Source organism: Schistocerca nitens, chromosome 2 (assembly GCF_023898315.1).
Source record: "Schistocerca nitens isolate TAMUIC-IGC-003100 chromosome 2, iqSchNite1.1, whole genome shotgun sequence".
NCBI classification, from domain to species: Eukaryota; Metazoa; Arthropoda; class Insecta; order Orthoptera; family Acrididae; genus Schistocerca; species Schistocerca nitens.
The window spans coordinates 410,398,543-410,415,119 of record NC_064615.1 but is presented as its reverse complement, the minus strand read 5'-3'; the positions used below and the strand labels follow the sequence as shown (position 1 = coordinate 410,415,119).

Below are 16,577 nucleotides of genomic sequence, written 5' to 3'. Positions count from 1 at the left end.
CTCTTCAGATAAATACCTTCATAGAAGACTTCGATACACTTAAATTTATATTCGATTTTAACAAATTTCCCTTCTTCAGGAATGCCTTTCTCGTCATTTCTCGTCTGCATTTAATACTCTGTCTACTACAGTCATCATTAGTTACTTTGCTGCCCGAATACCAAAACTCATCTGCTACTTTTAGCGTCTCATTTCCTAATCCAAGTCACTCACAATCGCCTGCTTTAATTGAACAACTTTTCATTACCCTTGTTTTACTCTTCAACACACTGTGCATTCCGTTCAACTGCTCTTCCAAGTCTTTTGTCGTCTGTGACAGAATTACAACGTGATCGGCAAACCACAAAAAATGGTTCAAATGGCTCTGAGCACTATGGGACTTAACTTCTTAGGTCATCAGTCCCCTAGAACTTCTAACTACTTAAACCTAACTAACCTAAGGACATCACACACATCCATGCCCGAGGTAGGATTCGAACCTGCGACAGAAGCAGTCCCGCGGTTCCGGACTGCAGCGCCAGAACCGCTAGACCACCGCGGCCGGCCAGAGTTTACAGACCCATACAAACAAGACGCGAGAGGACCCGAGATTTAATATCTTCTCCCTGAACTTTAATCCCCTTTTCAAATTTCTCGTTGGTTGCCTTCACAGCCTTCTCAATGTACAGATTGAATAACATCGGAGATCGGCTGCAGTGCTGTCTCACTCGCCTCTCAACTATTTCTTTCCCTTCATATCCTTGGACTCTCATATCTGCAGTCTGGTTTCTGTACAAGTTGTAAATAACCTTTCACTCTCAGTATTTTCTCTCTACTACCTTCAGAATTTCAGAGACTGTAGTCAAGTCAACGCTCTAAGAAAATGACACAATTTCAGAGACTTTACTGGTCTCATATATATATATACCGAAGAGGCGAATGAAAACTTGTACCCGGACTTAGTACAAATTTTCACTCGCCACTTCAATCAATATAAACACATCAAAGAAAGCTTTGCATTACCCCGATTCCCAGGACTCCTGAAGATAGACGTTGACTGTGGATATTGTATCACAGACACAGTCCCTTACACCAGAGATGTCACTAAACCCTCCCAAAGATGTAAACAACCATGCAAGAACAGCGCCTATTAGACGCGCCTTCCACTAGGAAGGAGGTACACGGCTCGTGTTGTTTGTGGTTCAACAATGCCTAGGCGGCCAATACCGCGGTTCGGTCGCATCCGCATTGTTACTCTGTGCCAGGAACGGCTCCCAACAAGGGAAGTGTCGGGGCGTCTCAGAGTGAACCAAAGTGATGTTGTTCGGATATGGAGGAAATACAGAGAGACAGGAACTGTCGATGACATGCCTCGCTCAGGCTGCCCGAGGGCAACTACTGCAGTGGATGACCGCTACCTACCGATTATGGCTCGGAGGAACCCTGACAGTAACGCCACCATGTTGAATAATGTTTTCGTGCAGCCACAGGACGTCTTGTTACGACTCAAATTGTGCGCAATAGGATACATGATGCGCAACTCCACTCCCGACGTCCATGGCGAGGTCCGTCTTCGAAACCATGACACCATGCAGTGCGTACAGATGGGTCCAACAACATGCCGAATGGACCGCTCCAAATTGGCATCAGGTTCTCTTCACCGATTAGTGTCGCATAAGCCTTCAACCAAACATTTGTTGGAGACGTGTTTAGAGGCAACCCGGTCAGGTTGAACGCCTTAGACACACTGTCCAGCGAGTGCAGCAAGGTGGAGGTTACATGATGTTTTGGGTTGGCATTATGTGGACGTACGCCGCTGGTGGACATGGAAGGCGCGGTAACGGTTGTACGATGCGTGAATGCCATCCTCCGACCGATAGTGCAACCCTATCGGCACATATTTGGTGAGGCATTCGTCTTCATGGACGACAATTCGCACCCCCATCGTGCACATCTTGTGAATGACTTCCTACAGGATAACGACATTGCTCGACTAGAGTGGCCAGCATGTTCTCCAGACATGAACCCTATCGAAGATGCCTGGGATAGATTGAAACGGGCTCTTTATGGACGACGTGACCCACCAACCACTCTTGAGGAATCTACGCCGAATCGCCGTTGAGGAGTAGGACAATCTGAACCAACAGTCGGGACCACAACCTCTAAAGATCTCGCTGTATGGTGGTACAACATGCAATGTGTGGTTTTCGCGAGCAATAAAAAGGGCGGAAATGATGTTTATGTTGATATCTATTCCAATTTTCTGTAGAGGTTGCGGAACTCTCTGAACCGAGGTGATGCAAAACTTTTTTTGATGTGTGTACTTAAAATCATATCCGTACGAGACCAGTAAAGTCTCTGCAATTGTGTGCATCTGGGTTTCAAGCTGAATTCCCCATTTACGTTCGATGATGAGGTGCTATTCCAGGACATGGAGAGCTGTTCGTGTGTAAGGGGGAGCTTAAAGTAGACTGGAGCGGTAGTTAGAATTTGGAGCGAGGAGGAAGGCGTGCCAGGGTAATCCGTGCATCCGTTCAGTTCTGTGTAACGATGTACCAAGATTGCTTAGTGGCTAAAGTTAACCGGGACACCTGGGTTCGATTCCCAGCCTTGGTACAAATTTTTACTCGCTACCTCAGTCTATATACATAAAAACTGTCAAAAACTCTCTCTATAAAGCTACAAATGCTATTAACGTAGGTTTCCCTTCTTCGACCTATCTTATTAGTCGTAAGGTCAATATTACCTCACGTATTATACGTTTGCGGCTGTGAGTTGCTATTCGAAATAGCATGCCATCTTAGTTAGTAATAGGTATTTAATTATAAATATAAAGAATAACATTCAGTTCTATGCCAAACGTTTCAAAGTATCCTTCTGCTGTTCAGTACAGTAGATCGTTGTTTGCAAGGGTGCACAGCATATGACATTTGAAGCACAATGTGCGATTGGTTATCTGAATTCTGACTGATACTGGAGAAATGGACCTGCGACGAGAGCCCTCTGTCGGGCTGCTGCGCAGTTGGTTGGCGCGCTGCCACACAGATGTCACTAGTAATACTTTCTAAGCGCAGTCGTCGGAGGTCAGGACTCCGATTCGTTTAACAATTTAGGTCCGTCAACTCGATCAACCGGTCTGTCTGGTACACGATAGAGAGGACATCGAGGTGACCCGAAAACGAGACTGGTTAATCACTTTCTTCTCAGATCTGTGTGCTATTTCGCGTAATTTATCGACTAGGCCTTGTTGCCCCCAGCGGAGAAACTCGGCATATTCTAGATAAAGTTAGAATTCATGAGATTACAGTTGGTCTCCCGTTCGAGTTATGTAATAACAGACACAATAGCTTTGTTAATTATCTTCACTTTGAAATTCGTTAGGGCTTTGAGACAAAGAAGGTTACGTAAAGGGCACTTACGTCAGGAAACGGTTCAGGAAAACGTGGGGAAGGTCAAGTGCAGATAAGAAGCTTCTCCGTTTTATGTGCTCCGTTGTAAGCTTGTCAGATACCGCGGAGCGCGCTTCTGAGAAGAGTTTAACGAAGGATACGGATGAGGTTGTATCCTAAAGCCAGACAATTGAATATACTTTGTACTGAAACATGAAATTTGCAAACTGTGAAAGTGCTTTAAATAAACGCCACATCAAAAAAGTGTTAAACCTCTTTTTTCAAAATTCTGTGCTACCTTTCATCGGTTCAAAGATAAAAATATTCTTCGTAGTATATAGGTAGAGAATCACAGAACAGACAACTCATTGGTGTTTGCATAAGTATTTAGTAAGGTTATGGACAGCACGCATCACTAACGTAAGCTCCGTAGTGCTATGAATAATCTGTGAGATTTTTACTTATATATCTGTGTGTAAAATCATAAAAAAGAGGGGGAGGGGGTTGTCCAGAAAGAATATGGGCTCACTCATTGACTAAAACAGAACGCTAATGATTCAGCAGATGCGAATGAAACTGTTATGTACCACTCTGTTCAAAGTAGCACAAAAACAAGAGTTGTGAATACGTTTAGTTGTGTGAACGGCGACCTGGTATAGATGCGTCACAATACCCAAGGGATCAACCGAGTACTAGGCATGATTTTAAAGCACATTGAAAACGAACGAAATTGAGGCCTTGAAACTTGATGGCAGGAAAGCTAGGGACGAACAATGCTTGAGGTACTGGTCTTTTACTCGTGAGGTCGGGGTTTAACACTGTCACATATACTCCAGTCAAACCTTTCCTCTTTCTTGTAATACGATTTACACAATGTATTACACAGGTGATTCACATGAAAATGTTTCGACGTAATTAAGGCCGCACGATGGCAATTAATAGACCTTCAACGCGGAGTTGTCGTTGGAGCTAGACACATGGAACATTCCATTTCGGAAATCGGTAGGGAAGTCAAGATTCCGAGATCCACAGAGTCAAGAGTGTGCCGAGAGTACCAAATTTGTGGTGTTACAGCTCACCATGGACATCATAGTGGCCGACAGCCTTCACTTAATTTCTCAGTTTCAGTTGAGACTGTTCTGAGAACCAAGTTCAATATTTCATTCTACGTTATATCTACAGGCACTCATTGATCGAATTAAGTTCACTGCTGCAACCATTCTCGCTTTCTGAAACAGTCTAGAATGACAGACGCAGTTGGTCCCTGCACGTGGTGGTGCTACAGATGACTAAGTTTTGCGCGCAGGAGGAACACTGAATGAAGCTCGTGCAGTAATCTTTGACTAGCTGACAAACCCAGCATTGATCATGTCTCCATTTGAAAAATTTCTATTAGAAACGAAAGCAAAATAATGAACTGTGTTTTAGTGAATCATCAAAAAATTTTACTTCCATGTATTCGTGAAAACACATTTGAAATTCGTAACATTCGTACAAAGAAATACGCTAATGTAAAAATGTGTATGTACAATATCCAAATTAAGAAACATGATCTCGGAAAGTTTCCGTACGCTGTACTCAGCTGCTACAACGCGATTTTGTAAACTTTTCTATTGCAACGCCTCTTCATAGCTCTGTAGATGACTATCGTTTCCCCCTAAAGTCGTTTGCGCTTCGTAGTTGAAGGCTGTCAAAAGCGCTGTCTGGTATTAGAGAATTCCTGAAGTTGGCTGTAGGAGTGTCCCATTAGTAAAGAGCAAATGTGTTAAAACTTCATGCGTGATACGGCATTTTTTCATACATTTCACTGTCATGTCTCTTGAACTATGAGTCGTACAATGATATATTTGTGTAGGTACATTCGGCGACATATCTGGATACTGGCAGGGAAATATGTTGCGAATAGAATTAGTATCAAAGAAGTAACAAATTTAAACGTCATACATAAAACGGCATTTTTTCACGTATCTCGGTGTTAATGGTGTTATATCTCCTGATCTATGTGTCATAGAATGATACAATTTTGTAGGTACATTCAGCGCCATATATGGATACTGTCTGCGAAACGTTTTGGAAATAGAATTAGTAGACAATTAGTAATGAAGTTAAGCGTCACGCACAATGCGGAAGTTGCTCGGCATCTCGGTGTTTAGGGCGTCATATCTCCTGGACTGTGTATGGTATCAAGATATACTTTTGTCGATGCATTTAGCGACATATGTCGATACTACCACCGAAATTTATTGGAATACATTTAATAGCACCGAAGTAATACATTTAAACGTTGTGCATGATGCACCAGTTTTTCACGCATCTCATTGTTTATGAAATATCTAGTGAACTATGATACGTAGGTGGTTCTAACCCGCACAGCTATTCTTGTCTGACAGTAAGGGATGTGTGTACAAAGTTTGGTTGAACACGGTCCAGTAGTTTAGGAGAAGATATGGAAGAAACACACACACGCACGCACGCACACACACACACACACACACACACACACACACACACACATATATATATATATATATATATATATATATATATATATATATATATATCCATTTTCATAACATCTATGGATGTAGCAGCGGAATTCTGACCTCCCCGGAATCTTGTAATTTTCCTCTTGTCGACATGTATCTCCCTCTGCCGACTTTGCTGTATCGTACAGATTTGCGATTCCGTCTATTTAGAGTGTTTACAAATGGAATACCAACTCAACACTGGAACAATGAGGTCAGCACCAGCAATTGCAGTGTTGAGGTAACCACTCCGGCAGAGTGGAAAGCACAGAGAGTCAAGCGTTAGTCTGACTGTTCAATTCATTTTAATCCCACTTTTTCCAGAACCAGTCAACCGTTTTTCAGTGCGTCTCCTGCAGCACCCAAGTCATGTCAGTATGGTGTTCCGGCAGTATAGCACACAGGTGACAGTTACGAGGCCGGCCGCGGTGGCCGTGCGGTTTTGGGCTGCAGTCCGGAACCGCGGGACTACTACGGTCGCAGGTTCGAATCCTGCCTCGGGCATGAGTGTGTGTGATGTGCTTAGTTTAGTTAGGTTTAAGTAGTTCTAAGTTCTAGGGGACTTATGACCTAAGATGTTGAGTCCCATAGTGCTCAGAGCCATTTGACAGTTACGACACGTTATCAGATTGTCCTGTTCTCTTCTGACCGTGAAGAAACATCCATCAAGACATTTACACTGTCCAATAGTCAAGACTCATAGCTTACTTGGAACGCTCAACTAGCTAACTGCATGCAAACACTTAGGGAGCATACTTCTGCTAAGAAGGCTCCTAACAGTGAAATCAGATATGTAGTCATTTCTAGTGAATAGGAAAGAAGTTGCCTTGCATCGGTTTAGATAACTAACGAGCAATCTAGGACGCCATCTTTGCATTGGCTTCGTTAATGGTTACGTTGAACTTCCATGGACACTGTAGCAATCAGAAGCCATATCTTCAACTTAATAGATGACATCATCATTATCTGTAGTTCTTGCATTCGGTATATCAGTGTCAGCGGATAAGTCTTTCCTGGTGAGGAAATCGCCAGCAGATAAGTAATCTAAAGCACAATTCTCGACACTTTATCGATAAAACGACCTTTTTCAGGGCTGTTGGTGTCAAGGCTATCGTGTTTCATAACTGGAGGCGTCATTTCCCAGAGGAACGAGGCCAGTAGTAATTACGATAACAGAAAGTGATCCAGCGTGTCACAGAATATCTGTGAAAAGAGAGAGATACATATTTGCTGCTGGTGTTTCTCCGAGATACCACAAAAATGCTCGCACGCAGTCATTGGTAGATAATTATTTACGGCCATGTTTAAAGTGTTGAAAAGTAAAATTACATTTTGTTAACACCCAACGTTAGTCGCTAGCATATGTTAAAAAACGAATGTGATTTCGAGATAAACACATTCGTTTCCTCCTCACTGGGTATATAGTGAGAATTTGTGTCGCAAAATCGCCAAAATCAGGCAGAAATCAGAGCTTCCCAATCTCGAAGCAGCTGGAGATGAAGACCGATGCTTGAAGATACTCTAATGGAGGTATCTGAGCTGAAGCACCAAGGACATGGAAACCATGTCTCGATACAATAATGATCCAAATCATGGTGACCACCTGCCTAATATCGTGTTGGTTCACCTTTGAAAAACAATACAGCAGCGATTCAGCGAGGCACAGATTCGACTAGCAGTTGGTGGGTTTCTAGAGTTGTGTCACACCAGATATCAGAGATTACAATTCCCGAAAATCACGGGCCTGTGGCTGTGTGCGCGCGGATGTGTCCCATCGGGTTCAGATCAGGCCAATGTGCTGTCCAAGACATGATTCCGTTCACTGTCATACTCCTCAAACAGGCCGGCCGCGGTGGTCTCGCGGTTCTAGGCGCGCAGTCCGGAACCGTGCGACTGCTACGGTCGCAGGTTCGAATCCTGCCTCGGGCATGGCTGTGTGTGATGTCCTTAGGTTAGTTAGGTTTAAGTAGTTCTAAGTTCTAGGGGACTGATGACCACAGCAGTTGAGTCCCATAGTGCTCAGAGCCATTTGAACCATTTTGAACTCCTCAAACTCCTGCAGCATGATTCTGGCCTCGTGACACGGGGACGTACACTGCTGAAAGATGCCACTGCCGTCGGAGGAGATTTCGACTATGAAGGGATGCACGTGGTCCGTTAAAAAGTTCATGTGGTCCACAACCGCCATGGTGCCCTCGACTACTACCACAGGTCATATGGGAACGCAGCGGAATGTCCCTTATAGCATAATACTGCCCCCATCGGCCTGCGCCCACGGCGCGGTGCATGTTTCTAGCAACAGATCGCCTGGATGACGACCTATGTATACACGACTGTCGACATGGGATAAGAAGAAATGTGATTTACCCGACCAGGCGACGCGATTCCATGGATCCAGGATTCAATCTAGATGATCCCGTGTCCGTTACAGTTGTAACTGACGATTTTGTAGGATCAGTATGGAAATGTATAGGGGTAGTCTGCTGCGAAGCCCCATGTTCAACAGTGTGTGCTGAACGATGAACGGTGTGCTCGGAAACACTAGTGCATGCATCGGCACTGTACTCTGTCGCCTGGCTCAGGTCGTCGCCTATCCTGACTTACAGAGATGGCAATCAATGCGACCTCCACGTTCTGTGATACGGCGTGGAAGGCCGGCCGGGGTGGCCGAGCGGTTCTAGGCGCTACAGTCTGGAACCGCGCGACCGCTACGGTCGCAGGTTCGAATGCTGCCTCGTGATGGCTGGGTGTTGTGTGATGTCCTTAGGTTAGTTAGGTTTAAGTAGTTCTAAGTTCTAGGGGACTGATGACCTTAGAAGTTAAGTCCCATAGTGCTCAGAGCCATTTGACCCATTTGACGGCGTGCAAGTCCAGCACTTTGTCGCCTACTCGTGGTTTCGGCGTCCTTCAACTGCTTTCCGTAGACGCTCACGATAGTAACACGCGAACAGCCAGACAGCTTTGCCGAGATGCTTGTTCCTAGGTGCTGGGTTATTACAATTTGCCCTGTTCACATATAGCATATGTTTAATTAATTAATCATTTGTGATGACTGAGGTCAAAGAGTGAGTCACCTAAAACTTGCAACGCAAATATTGCGGATATGGAAAGTGCTACTGATGTACGGTTTTCATAGAATGTGTTGGTAGTGAGGGGCTCGTATTGTTAGCCAATAAACAGATTGTAATAGTTCTTAGAAAGTGTATTTTTGGTGTAAACATACCTTTTTAAATGGCTAAAAATGGTTCAAATGGCTCTGAGCACTATGGGACTTAACATCTATGGTCATCAGTCCCCTAGAACTTAGAACTACTTAAACCTAACTAACCTAAGGACATCACACAACACCCAGCCATCACGAGGCAGAGAAAATCCCTGACCCCGCCGGGAATCGAACCCGGGAACCCGGGCGTGGGAAGCGAGAACGCTACCGCACGACCACGAGATGCGGGCCTTTTTAAATGAAACACTGCCTATTGACATTGACAAACTAAAAGTAGAGCAAATTAGACTGTTTGTGACGTTTATTGCAGTATTTTTGTGCGGGTTTTTTACGAGTTATCGTATTTTGAAAAGTTCCAACTGATATTTGTGCCATTCAATCTGCGTAGTTGCTAGGTAAGATGTTGTTATGTTTGCTTACAGTGTGCTTGTATGTTCCTTGAGTGCATTGCGTCTTGCTAGTCAGTGTGACAGTCCAAGCAGTGGGCCGTGAGTGGACGATGGGATTTACCAATGCAAAAAAAAGCCGACATGCTTATGGTGTATGGAGAGTGTAGCAAGAAAGCAGTTCTTTCTTTTAAGGTGTATGCGGTAAGATATCCCAATAGATGTCAACATCTCGGCAATTACTTATCAAGCTCTTCAACCAGTTACGTGAAAGTGGTAGTGGAACAGCTAGACGATGTAACAGAAGGAAACAAGTGACGACAGAAGAGGGGGAAATTAATGTTATTGCTGCTGTTGGAGTCGATTCGAACTTGAGCTCCCACGCAATCGCACGAGGAACTGGCATGAGTCAGGGCAAGTGTCCTATGGATTCTCCATCCACATAGGTCCCATCCCTATCACATCTGTTTCTATCAAGAGCTGCATGGAAACGGTTATGAGATCGTGTTAACTTCTATACATATGCATTAAGACAGGGTACTCGAAATGTATCATGTATCTTGTTTAGTGATGAATCCACATTTACCAATCATTGCCAGGTAAACTGCCGAAACAAGCACCAATGGTCTGTTGACAATCCCCGTTGGCTTCGTCAGGTGGAACGTCACCGTCCACGTAGTGTAAACATATGCTGCGGGATAGTGAATCATCAGCTCACGGGCCCATGTGTCATAGACGGAACACCGAACGCGCACAAGTATCGCAGCCTTGTAACAGACCATCTTCCACGGATGGTAGAAGACGTTCCTCTGCAGAATAGGAGCAGCCTGTAGTATCAACATGATGTCTGTCCAGCTCGTAATGCACGAAGTCCTACAGAATGTCTTCGCGAATTGTTTCCAAATCGTTGGTTTGGACGCAGAGGACCTATACCTTGGCCGGCTCATTCTCCTGATTTGACACCTGTAGACTTTTTTTCTGTGAGGAAAGGTAAAAGAAACTGTCTGCAAAGCTATACAATCTACACCCGATGATTGTCAGCGACTTATTACTGCAGCCTGCTCGGACATCTCCACTGAAATGCTGGCACGTGTGCAGCAGTCGTTCCATAACAGACTGGAAACGTGTATTGCCTCTGCCGATGATCATTTTGACTACAATCATTGATGGTCAGTTGTCCCATCATTGGTTAGAATCCACATAGCCGGTATATGCACTTGTGTTGTTCTTCAGTGTGTGTTACCACAGGTACTGTACAAGTGTCGATGTGACAACTTTTCAAAATACGTTCAAATTTACCCTACTTTTAGACTGTTAATGCCCATAGGCATTGTTCCATTAAAAATGTATGTTTGCGCAAAAATACACTTTGTAGTTACTATTACAATCTGCAATACAAGCCCCTGACTACCAATCAATTCTGTGAAAACCGCACATCAATAACGCTTTCAATTTCCGCAGTATATGTGGTGCAAGTTTTAGGTGGTTCACCCCATATATAAAACGACGCACCATGGGGAGTTATCTGAATGGGATGGAAATTGGTAGATATGATGTACATGTTCAGACAAATAAATTACTACAATTTCAGAAAAATTGGATGATTTATTCAAGAGAAAGTGCTTGACAAATTGAGCAACCCATTAACGCGTTGGTCCACCTCTGCCCCTTATACAATCATTTATTCTGCTTGGCATTGATTGATAGAGTTGTCCCGTGAGGGATACTCTGTTCAAATTCTGTCCAACTGGCGCGTTAGATCGTAAAATATCCCGATTTGGATTGAAGAACCCCGCCCATAATGCTCCAGACGTTCTCAAGTGGGGCGAGGTTCGGCGACCTTGCTGCCCAAGGCAGTTTTACACAGCACGAAGACAAGCTTTACAAACTCTAGCCATGTGTGGGCGTGCATTATCTTGCTGAAATGAAAACCTAGGCTGGCTCGTCACGGAGGACAACAAAATGGGGCGTGGAATATCGACGCGTCGTTGTGCTGTAAGGGTGCTGCAGATGCCAACCAAAGGGTTTCTGCTATGAAGAGAAATGGCACGCCAGTCCACCATCCCTGGCTGGTCCGCCATATGCCGGGCGACAGACAGGTTGGTGTTCCACCGCTGTCCAGAGTCTGGAGACACGCCTTCGCCGGTCATCGGGGCTCTGTTCGAAGCGGAACTCATAGATGGAGACAATCTTATTCCAGTTAGTGAGATCCCAGGCCGATGACGAATCTGGAGACGCCCCCGATAGCAGTGGGATATCAACATAATAGAGCCTCTTTGCTTGTCAGCCGCGGCATCCTTTCAACACAGCCGTACGTCGACAATATTCTACACTCCGTTTCGTTGCCTTTCATGGCAAGCCACCCTGGGCTTACATTTTAGCAAATTAATGTCCGCCCGCACACGACTAGAGTTTCTACTGCTTGTCTTCGTTCCTGCCAAACCCTACCTTGGCCAGGAAAGTCGGCAGATCTCTCCAAAACTGAGAACTTTTGGAGCATTATGGGCATTGTCCACCAACCGGCTCGGGATTTTGATGATGTGACTGAATCTACCAGATTGTTAACAGTCGACATCTGTAGGTGTGTTTCACGATCGATTAGTTCCTACTACGATTGTGTTAGGGTCGTCAAACGAGTTCAGAGCGAAAAAAAAAAAAAATGTTCCGAAGCAATGCAGACTGCACTGGAGCGGGTTTGTGAATGAAACTTCTACCGAATTGCAATCATTCTCAAGAGAAAACAAGACGTGACAGGATATTTCTCACTGTTCACACCGTAAAATGAAACTCTCAGTACATATCTGCTTGCCAAGATCCTGTTGCTTTATCCCAGGTTCTACTAGCAAGATATCGAAAATGGTACGAGTTTGGGAAAGTATTAGGTTGATGAAATGCAACAATCCGTCTGCGTTGAGCGGGCATTAAGATGAAGTTTCAATTCGCTGAGTTCTCCTGAGCAGTATTTTAAGTAATAACTGTCATTTTGCCGGCCGGAGTGGCCGAGCGGTTCTAGGCGCTTCAGTCTGGAACCGCGTGACCGCTACGGTCGCAGGTTCGAATCCTGCCTCGCGCATGGATGTGTGTGATGTCCTTAGGTTAGTTAGGTTTAAGTAGTTCTAAGTTCTAGGGGACTGATGACCTCAGATGTTAACTCCCATAGTGCTCAGAGCCATTTTCTTGAACTGTTATTTCTACAAGAAATATTACTTTGGCTCGCCAGCAGATCTGACACTTTAGATGACTGAATTATTCAGAATTTCCTGTTAAGAAAATCTCAGAACTTTTTACGTTTTTGCTGAAATAACGTTGGCTTTTCAGACACTGTTTACAAATGGATTTGGCAGACAAAATGAAATGGAACGAAGACAAAGAAGGTTAGAATTTAACGGCCTACCAACGTTGCGATGTTCGGAGACACTACATAAATTCAACTGGACAAGGTTTTCTTTGCGTTGAAGACACATCCTAGTAGTCATATCACTTTTGGCAACCACGGGGATACTTCAGTTAGGACGTAATTCTTGACACTGACACTGACATCCGGCGGAACATCCGACAGCTCAAGATGCCACATTTAATCAGGACGATCGGTGGAGATTTGAACCCTTTTTCATTTCATGAAAAATGGTGCTGGTGGAAGAAATAACATCTGCCCGCTTCAAACACAGGAGAACATTTTAAAATACAGACTTAGTTAGAATCGCAGACAGTAATAGTGGATCAGTTAAGTGTTGTCACTATTTGATTACTAAACGTCTCCGACAGAATGAGCGATACCATTGCCGCCTGAATTATTCTGTCCCAGCTTCCCGCGATGCTACTGCGTTTGCTTCGCTAGCAGTCGTTGCGGGCGAGCAAGAAATGCTCTTGGAAGTCGTTTAAAGCAGGAATGTGACATAAAGCGCGCGTAACGTGAAGCAGTTAGGGTGGAGCGATCGTACTGCTCGTGCTGAGCAACATGCACCCAGTACCCAACCAGCCTAGCGTTTCAAAAGCAAAACAGTACATTTAAAACGCAACACAAACACGAAAGAGCCATAACAACTTTCCACAGCACTTGAAAACGGGAATCAATTTTCCAAATGCATTACGCTGCAGTGTAAAAACATAAATGGTGTAGTAACTTCGTTATTTTAATCTTTGAAGTAGTAAGCTGCCTCGAGATATCAAAGACACTGACATCTAAGTACCGTTTGGAAGGATTTAAATGGTGAGGAAAGGAGAATGAAATGTGCTAAAGCACATCTTTAAAAATCTGTACAAATTATAAGAATGGATGTATGTACGTACGTATGTATGTATGCTTGTGTGTTCCACATCTCCTAAACCAATGGATCGATTTCAACCAAACGTCGTACACATATTATTGACTGCCTGGAAAGAATCGTTGTGGGTGTAAGAAGCAACCAGCTACCAAAGGGGTGGGGTTTGGCGTGAGGCTGAAAAGGCAGTGTAGCCCACGACGCGAGAGTACCCATCCTTTAGTCATACAATATTTCACAATGAGAGCACTTAGAGACCTGAAACAAACTTTACACTTAATTTCTAACCTTTACGAAATTTTTTCTCGTTGGCGATCCCCCAGAAAATGACGAAAGTTAAGAAGTTTATCGCTTACTGCATTTGCGCTGTTCATGAAGTGATGTCACACGAATCATGACGTTTTAATTTATCAGTTCTTTGGTACTAACTGTATTCGTGACACATTTTTTTGCAGACAATATTCGCATATTCCATTGAATGTACCAGGAAAATTACACCATTGTACGACACTTAGTTCATAAGATGTGACGTCATAAACACTGAAGCGTGAGAAACAATCGCATTATGCAAAACGTTTAAATTTATTACATCGCTACCACTAACTCTATTCGCCACACTAGTAGCGGATGGGATCTACGGTTGCTGCTGAACGTACCTACACAAATATATCATTGTACGACACATACAGTGGTTCAGGAGATATGACATCCTAAACACTGAGATGCGTGTCAAACTGCCGCGTCATGCATGACGTGTTAATTTATTACTTATTTACTACTAATTCGATTCACAACAAATTTCGCAGATAGTGGACAGATATATCACTGCATGTGGCTCCAAAATTATATCATTGTACAGCACATAGTTCAAGAGATACGATGTAATAAACATTGCTCTGCGTGAAAATGAAACTGCAGGGTGAAATTCGCTGGACGTACGGGTGAAACATGTGCACAAATACGCTACAAATGTGTTAAATATGTGTGAAACGTCTTGACGTATACATATGCGAGTAAACCATGGGTAAAAAGACCATCCTAAGCCCCTGGAACAATTACAGTCAAATTTGTTACACATATTACTTACAGTCTGGAAAGACCGTTGCGGTGAGTGTGACAATGTTGAACAAGAAGGGAGAGCGAAGAGATGGACAAACAGCTAGGGAGAAGGAGGAGATAGGCCCACAGAGTGGATGGAGGGGGGGGGGAGGTGGGTTGGTGGAGGAGGTGGACAGAGATAAGGGGTGGTGGAAATAACAATGAGAGGGGGAGGCAGGGGATAAACTAATAGAAGACTGGAACAGGTACATACCGGTGCCACGCCGGGTACTCACCTAGTGGTGTTGATGTAATGATGTATTGGATGTCGCTGAGATGTTAAAGAGAAATACGTGTTACTGCAAGAATGGCTTTACTAATTAACGTATGTAGTCTTCTTATATATACGAAGTGGGGCAGGGATCTTTACATAAACAGGAAATTATCCAACATTAAATAAATTTAAATTACGAGCACGAATTAAACGAGTGGAGACTTGTGTATACAAACGTTCACAATAACGTATTAGTTTTGAAGGACAGAGCATGCGACGCACGAATGGGGTACGGTGTCCATACCCAAAAAATTCCGAGCCGAGACTGACTTTATTTATGGAATATACGACGTCATCGCGGTAACTAAGGTCGCATCTTGAACTAACAACTGTAAACAATACATGTGCATTCGACCAATCATTTGCGAGGAGGCAGTGTTAAGTAGGGGGCGTGCGGCCATAGTGTGTCAACGTTGTTGTGTCACGAATCGCAATGGAGCAACATCGCTAAATTAAGTGTTCATCACTTTCTCCAGAATGTTTTGAAGAGGAGATAAGTGTGTGCAACGTTTGTCCCACACTCCTTGACTCCCGAACTAAACGACTCGTGCGTGGAATCATGCCGCGACTTGATTGAAATACAGGACGGACACAGTTCCGTCCTGGAAAAAATCATCAAGGGCCACAAGACTATTATCAATACGAACCTATCATAAAACGATAACGTGCAGAAAGCTCTAATCTGAGAATGCGCTGCTCCAACACATCTGTGGCGCCTGCCGGACATACGGAACACTGTTCTACGAACTATAAGCAATGCTCACGATACACAAGCATACGAGCGTGCACTGTGAATTCTGGCTTGAGCCCCTTAAAAATTTTCAAGAAACTCGCGTACACCACTCTCCAAGGTCACAAGACATTCGAATAACCCCTTCATTTTGAATCTGGGAATTTACGATCACAACCACAGGGCAGACACGTAACTTGCCGGAAATATTTGTTCGTAATAGAACGTACACGGTATGGAAAGCACACGACAGACAACAAGCAGAAAGCACGATGTGGGCGACATCCTGTACTATAGCAAATCTCGCTGGCTGTGCCAGTTACACTCCTCACACAGGCTAGCGCCCCGCTGCAACAGGGGAACCAAAATCCACACATGACCATCTAGAATGAGGCCGAATTTATATTCAAATTGATCTTTCTGATGACGATACTGACACGTTACAGGAGTGAGACCGTTGCAGCTAATCTAGAGGAGATTTTTTTTTTATCACAACTGGACAAAGAATGTTGGGTCATCTATTCGTTATCGTTTGAAATAAATTATGAAATAAATATGTATCCCCGAAAATGTGGCTCTTACGCCGCGAAAGTAGTTTGATGATAAATAAATATTTACTATACACCAGAGGAGATGGTGGATACCCAACAGTAAGTGTAGCCAAAGATTTACTAACAATTCCTTGCACTCATGTATGAAACGGCACGGCTA

At 44.0% G+C, this 16,577-nt stretch overlaps 1 protein-coding gene across 1 annotated transcript in view; it reads right to left on the bottom strand.

Annotated features, from left to right (window-relative positions):
- The window catches only part of LOC126236266 (uncharacterized), a 127,161-nt gene that overhangs the window by 93,858 nt on the left and 16,726 nt on the right, over positions 1-16,577 (bottom strand). The window lies entirely within an intron of this gene.